Source organism: Mixophyes fleayi, chromosome 12 (genome assembly GCF_038048845.1).
Source record: "Mixophyes fleayi isolate aMixFle1 chromosome 12, aMixFle1.hap1, whole genome shotgun sequence".
Classification (NCBI taxonomy): Eukaryota; Metazoa; Chordata; class Amphibia; order Anura; family Limnodynastidae; genus Mixophyes; species Mixophyes fleayi.
The window spans coordinates 43,185,836-43,195,745 of record NC_134413.1 but is presented as its reverse complement, the minus strand read 5'-3'; the positions used below and the strand labels follow the sequence as shown (position 1 = coordinate 43,195,745).

Genomic DNA, 9,910 nt, shown 5'->3' with positions numbered 1-9,910 from the left:
CCCCGTGTTTGTGTGGGTTTCCTCCGGGTGCTCCGGTTTCCTCCCACACTCCAAAAGCATACTTGTAGGTTAATTGACTGCTATCAAAATTGACCCTATTCTCTCTCTCTCTGTCTGTCTTTGTATGTTAGGGAATTTAGACTGTAAGCTCCAATGGGGCAGGGACTGACGTGAATGAGTTCTCTGTACAGCACTATATAAATAAATGGTGATGATGATGATGGTGATGATGATGGCATATGTGTTATCATATTTTTATGGACCAAGCTTAGTTAGCTAGAAGTATATATTGTCTACAATGTTTAGACCCTAACAGGGAGGCCAAAATCTACAATGCATAAGGGAATTTTTCCACATTATTGCCATCCATGAGTGCAAGAGGCTGAGGTTGCTGGCCAGGAGGAAGATGACATTGCTTCTGGCCCTCCATAGTCCCATGATGGTTTGGCATTCAAGGCATATGTAATTTCAAGTTACTTTTTAAAAAAGTACCTTTTATGTTAACTTAAAATGGAATGATTGCAATACATGCACAAAAAAACAAGTTTTGGTTTCAAAACATTTTAATCTTCAAAAAAGGAAACTTTGTGACACCAAAAAAACAGAAATGAAAAACATAACACTTAATTGTTTTTTTGCCCTCACTTGCCCCTTGGCCCAATATTTTCTGTGCTACTTGATCTTAGCTGTCTCTGGGTCACCTAAGGTGGCACAGGGGCAGTAAGGGCAACATGGCCTGCATTGGCAGGAGGGGCAACAGGGGCAGAAGGGTAAACTGGTGCCTGATAAAATTGAGGGTATACTGGGTGATGGCAATGAGAGTAAACAGGTTGTGGATGGCAATGTGAGTAAATTGGTTGTATATAGGCAGAAGGGGAAAAGGTGGCACAGGGGCAAAATGGGCAAAGGTGGCATAGGGAAGTAGGGGCATATGGGCACCAGGGTATGGATGGGGAAAAAGTGATACAGGGACAGGATATGCATAAGGTGGCACTGGGGCAAGATGGCCATAAGGTGGCACTGAGGAAGAATGGGCATATGGTGGCACCAGGGAAGGAAGGGGAAATACTGGCTCAGGGGCAGGAGGGAAAAATGTGTCTCACAAGCACGTGGGGAAAAATGTGGGAAATGGGCAGGGGCTGGATTATGGAGGTAGGAATCAATAGTGACATTGATGTTGACTGCATCCTTTTCAGGGTATGATTTATTTCCTGCATGTGTCTCTTCAAAACTCCTTTGCTTTCATAAATTTTTACACAGAAAATGTATCTCCTGTCCACTACCCCCTTCTTCTTCCTCCTGGGGCTGTTCTTCGTCCCGTCACAGGCAGGGGAAGGCTGGAACATTTTACTCCGGAGGGCAAGACTCGACTAAGGAGCCTATTTTAAAGGGAAGAAAATGCAGGTGGCCCAGTGACCCAGTCCAAGGTAGCCCACTATGGGACCAAACCGGGAGTAATATGCCCCCTGCCTCCCCAGCACAGCCTGCCCCTGGTCACAGATGTCGTCCACTGTAGCCTTCTCTTCCAGATCGCTCTCTGCCTCAGCCGCTCCAGCTAATACAGTGGAAGAAACGAATAACATCATAAGCATGTATGTTTGTGTTTAAAACATCCAAGTTTAGGCATCATATCATTAGATTTCATTGCACACATTAGTCTGTTGTCATGTGATTGTTTTGTTTTAGATGTGAAGTGTTTATATGTGGAGTCTTGTAGAGAAAATATGACTCTGAATGATTGTACAATATTGATGAAGTGAAACCTGCATTTATTTTTCTTTATGGCAATTTTACCTATGCATTCATGTAATACTTTGTTATTCTCCAAGGGATCATCACAGAAAATAGATAGCAATCTGGACTATTACTTTGCAAGTAAGTACTTTGAAATCTTGACCTACACTAGGATTATGGTACAATTAGACTTTATAAGGTCAACAGATCAGAGCTATACAGCATGAGGCTCCAGATTATACAACAGGCTGACTAGGTTGCAGGCTAGGGCGATCGGCCTTGGTGGGGTTTTTTATGACAATTTGCCAATTTAATTTGAAACTTTTCAGAGAAAGTTGCAATGTAAACTGACAAAAACAAATTTCCTGACACCATGGATCTAATAAGTGTTTGCTGCTAATCCCCCATCCCCCAAGATATCTGCATGTAACTCCAAAATGCAGTCTTCTGACTGTGCTCCTAGTAAGAGGAAGCTTCCAGAGAATTCCTCTTAATGTAGCTCTTCCGAACTCTGCAGAGCTAGAAAAATGTGGGAACAAACTACACTGATAGAGCTAAGAAATGTTTACAAAATGTCATAGTATTTTTTTCCCGCGCTGTTTCATTTTTGTTTTTTCCAGGTGACCAAGATTCCCCGCCCACATTTTACTTACATTTAAAACACAATAAAAAAACAAGCACAAAATGATGAAATATTTAGAATTACTAATAAAACAGTTATAGTTTCCTTATATTTTCTTGTTTGGTTAAACAAAGTTTATTTTTATTTTTTCTCTATAAAGTTATTTAGTTCGAAGACAAACTTTGTGTGTGTGTTTAACTTTTTATAATCAAATGTGTACTTATGAGACAGAGGTATGTTCTATATGTGTTTTTGATATCATGCAAGATCATGCAATTACATCTTGCAACAGTACAGGTTGATGTGATAATGCATCATACAAAGGGTTAATATGCAGGATTAGTGTGACAATTATGCCATGAAGCATCAGTGTAATGAAAGAATTGCACGCCTGTGCGTTCCCCTGTCATGAGGTAATGCAAATTCATGTCATACATAAAGGTACATCTGTCAATGAATCAGATAGAGGAGTAAATAAAAACGCTCCTACATGAGCTAAGTTTTATGTCACATAAGTGATTTTCCCCCATATTCATCAAGGAACGTATTGCCTATTTATGCTTGACCTTGAATACGAATGTGCATATGCCCCATTTAAAAAAAACGCACATTACATTTGTTTTATGTTCCTTGATGAATTAGGCCCCTTAAGGATAGATGATTAAATGACATGAAAATATGAGTTCTAACATAGTAGCTATTCTGTAAACTCTGTTATGCATATGTATATATACCATATTTGCTTTGCTATATATATGAAATACACGTGTAAAAGCCATATTTAATAGGATTTTTTATTTTGCCTCTTTTTTCTCAGCGCATATATAGAGATAGATAGATATAAATAGATATATACAGTGGACGAAATGGAAATTTAGAAGTGGTGGTATGGAAAATGTAAGTGAATGGAATTTGATAGTTGTACAATGACGGCAGTAGGAGAAGTGGTGGTACGGTGTACAGACGCATAGTGTGTGAGTTCCCGAACCAAGTGATCTCTGGGATAGCGTCCAGGCAACAATGCTGGATCCTGGGGAGGAGAGTCCCCAGTCTTCTAGGCCTAGCTCAGGCCTAAAATCCAGCGAAGAAGCACTGGGGGAAGAGTTGGAGGAGAGTCCCCAACCTCCCAGGCCTAGCTCTAGCCCTGTTCAGAATCCTGCAAAGAAAGATCATGCAGCAATTTTAACAAAGAATAAGCAAGATAGCAGAGGAATCCAGTCTGCAGTGAAAGAAAATATCTCCTGCAAGAAGCTGGATCAGTTTAAAACTAGTGAATTTCTTCCTGATGAAACTCCCCAAGTTTTAGGGCCAGATCCGGGCCCAATTGCTGAGAATCAAGAACAAGAGGAGATTGTGCATATGAATAAGCAATAAAGCAGTGGTGTTTTACCTGTAAACAGTGTTGATGTAACGCCTGTGGGAACAGGACAGACGCACACAGATAAACTTACCTTACAAACGATGGTCACCTCCTGTCCGCTTCCGATGCACCCCAGCCGCTGTCCTATCCCAGCAGATGAGCAACCAACCCTCTGTCACCTCCACCCAGGTCGTACCAAGAAGACTGTCTTCTTGCTATGGGGTCACCCACGGAATCCTAAGGACCGGCTGCACAAGGCCCGAAAGAGGCTCACTGGAACAGCACACCATCGGAGTGTTGTCTGCCGCACGGAACCACCATCGTCACTGCCGGAACTCGAAACCACTGCCTCCACTCAAGCGGAACACTTGTCCCACTCCGGAACCGCCAAAGAACCTGCCGAAAATGAGGACTGGGACACTCAACCAAAACCACGGGTCGTCCCTGGAACTCAATCAAGCTGTGCCGCACTGCCAGTGAGATACTCAATCACCACCTCTGGAAACTAGCGTAACCCCAGGGACCTACGGGACGGGAAAACTACGGTGTGTTCTTTCCCTGGCTATGTGTAAGCTTTTAACTACACCTTGTTCCCACAGTACAGGTCAATGCAGGGAAACAATCAGGAAACAAGAGCCTACCTTTAATGGGGGCCTGACGTCTTGAACCTGTAAAGAAACACAGCACCGTCCTAAACACAATACACAAGGCAATATTCGCTGAACAGACGGAATAATACTCTGTTACAGTATATGGCAGGCTGACGCAAGTACACAGCTGCTATCTAACCAGCCGGTTAATACAGCACTAACAGGAGCCTTCTGCTCGACTGTTGTCTTTCACCTAGTGTACTCACCACACGCAGAGGACCGCGCCCTACTTTACTCAGGGCTCTCACGCCACTGACCACATCCAGGGCCTTACGCCCTACACCAGTGATGGCTAACCTGTGACACTCCAGCTTTTGTGAAACTACAAGCCCCAGCATGCTTTGCCAGTAGATAACTAGCTAATAGGTGGCAAAGCATGCTGGGGCTTGTAGTTTCACAACACCTGGGGGTAAATGTATGAATCTCCGGATTCTTAATCTCCGGCGTGTTCAGCCTCTTCAGCGCTTAAATTTAAAGCGGCGCTGCATTGTAAAGGGAAGTTTCCCTTTGCAATGCAGCGCCACTTTAAATTTAAGTGCTGAAGAGGCTGAACGCGCCGGAGATGAAGAATCTGGAGATTCATACATTTACCCCCTGGAGTGTCACAGGTTAGCCATCACTGGCCTACACCATTAGCCTATCTGCCCAGCTGACTACAGAGCCTTGTGCTCTGGCTATGGGCCTTAGCCCCCTCTCTACCTTGGGCTCTGAGCCCACTAACTAGGGCCTTGTGCCCTTCACTATGGCCTCTAGGCCACTAACTAGGGCCTTGTGCCCTTCTACTTATGGGCTTGCAGCCCCTAACTAGGGCTTTGTGCCCTGTCACCTAGGGGCACTAGCCCCTGCCTTACAAGGCCTTGCGGCCTACCTGACTATGGGCACTAGCCCAGTACCTAACTACAAGGGCCTTGTGCCCTTTATGCACCTTTGGGCTTTAAGCCCACTAACTTCCGTTACAGGGCCTTGTGCCCAGTTCCCTGGGCCTTGTGCCCCTACCAAGTGCCCACAGGCCTAGCGCCCGACTGTGGCGACGGGCCTTGTGCCCGACCTAAGTGCTGAGTATACTTACCTGCTCTTCGCAGTATACTCAACTTGCCCCGCAGCCTTCTTTCTCCGGGTCTTCCAGACCCTCCAGCCGGCAACGCCTCTTCTCCTGTTCGGCAGTGTTCTGGGCGGGGGTGCTCTCAGCCTTTACAAGGGCTTCCCCCCGACGTCTCCGGCGTCTTCCGCGCTGTCTTCCAGTCTTCTGGGTGGGGGCACTCTTAGCCCTTACAAGGGCTCCCCGCCGATGTCTCCGGCGGTGATTTTCAGTGGCAGGGTAGCTCCTTGCCCTGACAAGGGCACCCTGCCATTTCCGGCGTCTTTCTCTTCTTCCGCCGCTCCGGACGTCCCTCGACGTCCTCTCTTCACTCCACCGCCGCACTCCTGCAGTAATGGCGCCGCCCGGCGGCTTATTTAACCGCCGGCGCAACATCATCACTGGGCGCCGCCGCGAGTGCTCATTGGCTCGCCGTGGCGCCAATCTTTTGAACGGCCGGAGGTGAGCCGTGATTGGCTCACTCATCCAGCAGCGGATTGGCCAGCGGAGAAAGGCGAGCCCTGATTAGCTCATTCTCCCTCCGCTGTCAAGACCTGCGGAAAGAAGGAAATACTTACCAACGCTGGATCGGTAAGTAAATCTCCTCTTCTTTCTTCGTCCTCTTCATGGGCACAGCAGCCAAGGCCATCTTCTCCCTCTCCAGGAGCACAGCGGCAGTCTCCATCTTCGCCCTCTTCACGGGCACCGGCACATCTCTATATTGATGCTGACTGTGAATCATTGGACTTATCAGACATTAGAATTAATATCTTTTTAATTACTCCATCTGATTGATATGTGTTTATAAACCCAGAACAAGGGTTATTACAATTGATACAGTGTTGGATATACATTTTGGACACATGCATTACATTGAATATACTGACTATTACTATCATAACTGCAGCAATGTTATTAGCAAGTTGATTTAGTGAGGTTTTACCTGCCTTTCTTCAATTTGTGGATTATTATACCCTATAAAAAGGGTTTTATGTTTATATGATTAAAGTGTTTTTATTACTGCCTTGGATACTCATCCATTATTTATCAATTGATATTTAATGAATCGATTGATATACACTATATGAAATCTCCCTTCAGCACCGTATTTTTCTTGCTTAGTAATTCTTTTTTCTTATTGGGACTTGACCCTATCAATTATACAGCTGTGGTCGGTGATCTCATATAAAGTGTGAAGATATTGGTTTAGCGCCAGGTGATATCATTTGTTTTGTGTTATCAGACATTAGTATGTCTAGCACCATGCTGGCTGATCAGCCTACAGTCAATATACAGATAAAGACTCCTGAGATTTCAGAGCCTGGGTATGAATAAACAAAGATATCTGTGATAGCTTCGAAGGTAATGGCTGAGAATACAACAAAATCAGACGCTGAAGCCACTTACCTGGAGTCGATTGTGGAAGGTGTAAAACCATCGGTGCCAGCGAGAAGTGCGACAGAGGAGGCGGCAGACAGAGACCAAATTCATCAGTTGGAAGCTGAAATGGTAAAGCTGCGCTGTCAGATAGGCCTAAAAAAGAAAAAACTAAATTGTGCCTACAGTGCGGATCGGGTGATATTTAATAAAGAAATTGCGACATTGGAATCAGCTCTAGCAGAGAAAATCCGCCAGATGGACTCCCTAGAGGAAAGTCTGCAGGCTCAGGAAATTCCATCGGACATTGACTCTGAAATGTCTGTACTGCTGCCTGTGAATATACCTGTTCCTACTGCCATTGAAGTGGCATCCAACCCCCTGTATTATACAATCAGGGGTATGGAAGGAGAATCGCTGATGATGGGAACATCAGCGGCCGATATCGGGGTGGTGGGGGTGTCACGGGTCCGGTGTCCTCTACCCCAGCCCCGTCTGTTGCTCACCAGCCGTTTGGTAGTAATGCTCGGATGGCTGTTGTGAAGGCGGTAGCGGAAGTAGTGATTCCGGAACAATCGGATGTTGTGACCGGTGACATGGAGCAGATACACACTCCAATGTAGTGCAGTGAATCGGGTGATCCCAAAGTAAGCAGGACTTCAGATTCGGTAACTGTTAAAGCTACCCCTGCGTGCAGGGAAAACCCGTTTGTGATGTGTGCTGTACAAGTTCCTGGTCCCACGGCATGTGTAAAAACTGTTTCTGGTAATGATTCTGGTTTAGATAAAAGTACTCTGCCTCCATTGCAGACTAAGATTATTGATTCTATTTTTGGACGTTGAAAGGGGCTGAAAGAACAAGGGCTGCATTGTGTGCTATAGAATCTGCAGCGGTAAAAGTGCCTAATATGTTTGCGTTTCCAAGTGATGCAAGGTGCTGTTCAGAGTAAAGGGAAATCAGTACCTTTAAATACAAATGTAGTCCTGGCAGCATCCTCAGTGACAAAGGGTAATACAGTAAATTAGCTTCCAGTACAAAACAGTATGTCCTATGCAAGTGCTGTAGCTGGAAATTCTAGGAGCAGAGCTAATGTTCTCGGTTTCTGTGTGCTGGACAACCAGCCAAACGTAGAAATGTTGTTCAATTAAGGTATATTGAGAAAGAACTTCCCCAAATAGGTCAACTTTTTAGATTTGATTTTCTCTCAGTTTGGTTTTAGAGCAACTGATCTTTACGCTTGTATACATCCATTAAATTCCCCAGAATTTGATATCAGCTTTACGTTATATCAAGGATGTAGAGCTTCCGGTCGAGTTGGGCTAAACTTAAGGACAAAGCCCCTTGGATAAATTATTGAGCTATTCTTATAACACGTCATGAATGGTTAGGAGAACTGTATTGGTTCCTAATGAATCTTTACCAGTAGCAGATCTGGCCTACTGGGTAGGACGGTATGCAGTTAAACTAACACCTCTGGAAAAAGTCCCGGACCCCAGCAAACATGTCTGGGGTGGTGGTTGGTCAGTCGTGGTTAAACTGCGATGCACGGAGGTTGGCGTGGGGCACATCCCATCAGCGGCTTTCATAGGCAGAGTCCGTATACAATGCTTTTACCCCAGTCAGCCGAGGATGTGCCACTTCAGCATGAATTGCTCGACCACTAAGTGCGGGCATTGCGGGGGTCTGGGACACAAGGCTAAATCATGTTCGGTAATAAGGTGTAATTTGTGTGGCGTGCTGGGCCATCCGTTCAGTTGCTGTCCTAGAGCCTATCATAGCAGCCATGATATTACGGATAATGAGTTGACTCAGATGGCTGAGCAGATGGTGACGGCGGATAGTACCCCGGTCCGTCTGTTTTACCCCCTCTCACAGATCCTGTCTCTGTAGTGGTTCAGTCTGACCCAGTGGTGGTGGAAGTAGGTCCTTAAAAATCTGTTGAGGAAGAGCAATTCAGGCTTCAGAATAAGAAGGGTAGGAAGAGTGGGAAGAAGGCAAAAGGTGAAGAGCTGATTCTGGTTAATCGTTTTATTGCTTTTTCCAGTGATGATGAAGTAGGGGGTGACATAGCTAAAACCGATGATGGCAGCTTGGTCTTCCAACCTAAAGTGGCTAAACAGAAAGTGAAATTGAGGGCTCCGGTCCTTTATGGACCAAAAAGAGTTTATAAAAAAATCCAAGGATAAAGGGAAAAGTAGGGAGTCTCTGGGTGAAGTAACTGGGAGAGATTTTCTTAAGACCCCGATAGGCCCCAGTACTGGTCCAGTTTATTTGGATGAGTTGTCCTCAGATTTGCAAGTTAATGATCCTTTGCTCTCCCTTTCCTCCTTCCCCCCACCCCCTGCCCCCCCGCTACCCAGGCAAACCCCCTGGTTGTCCCTGTTCCCACTCCCTTCATCCCGCCCCCTCCAGATCCTTTGTCTCTCTCTTCTGACTCTCCACCCCCCCATATTTCTTTGGTTGTTGAAACAGTTGCCTCTCAGGGGTGTGATGAAGTTACTAAGGTTAGCCTATCCTCTGCTGAACATGCTGTTTCAGAGAAGGTTAATTTTGATGATGAAGAGGTTATTCTTTTTGATTGTGGTAATATTCCAGTGGGTGTTAGTGTAAAAAGGTGGCGGTCTTCGGACAAAGACTCTTCCAAACAAGTAAAGAAGTAGTAGTTTGGGTCCTACTTCTAAATCTCTGAAGGATGACTTCCCAACCTATAATGTGGCATCCATTCACTCCGAACGAGCTCGGTACATGGCCTTTGATGTTTTCAGCACGGTTGAGGCTGACTTTCCAGCGAGATATAGAGTTACAAGCAGGTAGATGTATGATTTTGGATATCAATCTGAGAGAACATGACCTGAGACTAATTAATATCTATGGTCCACAATCAAAATGGGAAAGGAAATGTCTTTTCAGTGAGATAAAGCCATATCTTTTTTCAGCCCAACAATCTTTGGTGGTCATTTTAACACCGTTATTAGTGCCATAGACAGGGGAGGTTCAAGGACATCTCTGGGCTATGACTCCTATTTTCTAGATAGTATGACAAGGCAGGCTGGTCTAGTGGATGTGCACTGGGTTCACTTACTATAGAG

The 9,910-nt window shown here is 45.2% G+C and overlaps 1 long non-coding RNA gene across 1 annotated transcript; it reads right to left on the bottom strand.

Moving 5' to 3' along the window:
- Window positions 1-545: 545 nt before the first annotated feature.
- LOC142109322 (uncharacterized) lies at window positions 546-9,095 on the bottom strand. Its single transcript, XR_012680336.1, has 2 exons — window positions 6,852-9,095; window positions 546-1,555 (listed from the first exon to the last, which is right to left on the bottom strand). It is a non-coding gene; the product is annotated as an uncharacterized LOC142109322 (long non-coding RNA).
- Window positions 9,096-9,910: the final 815 nt, after the last annotated feature.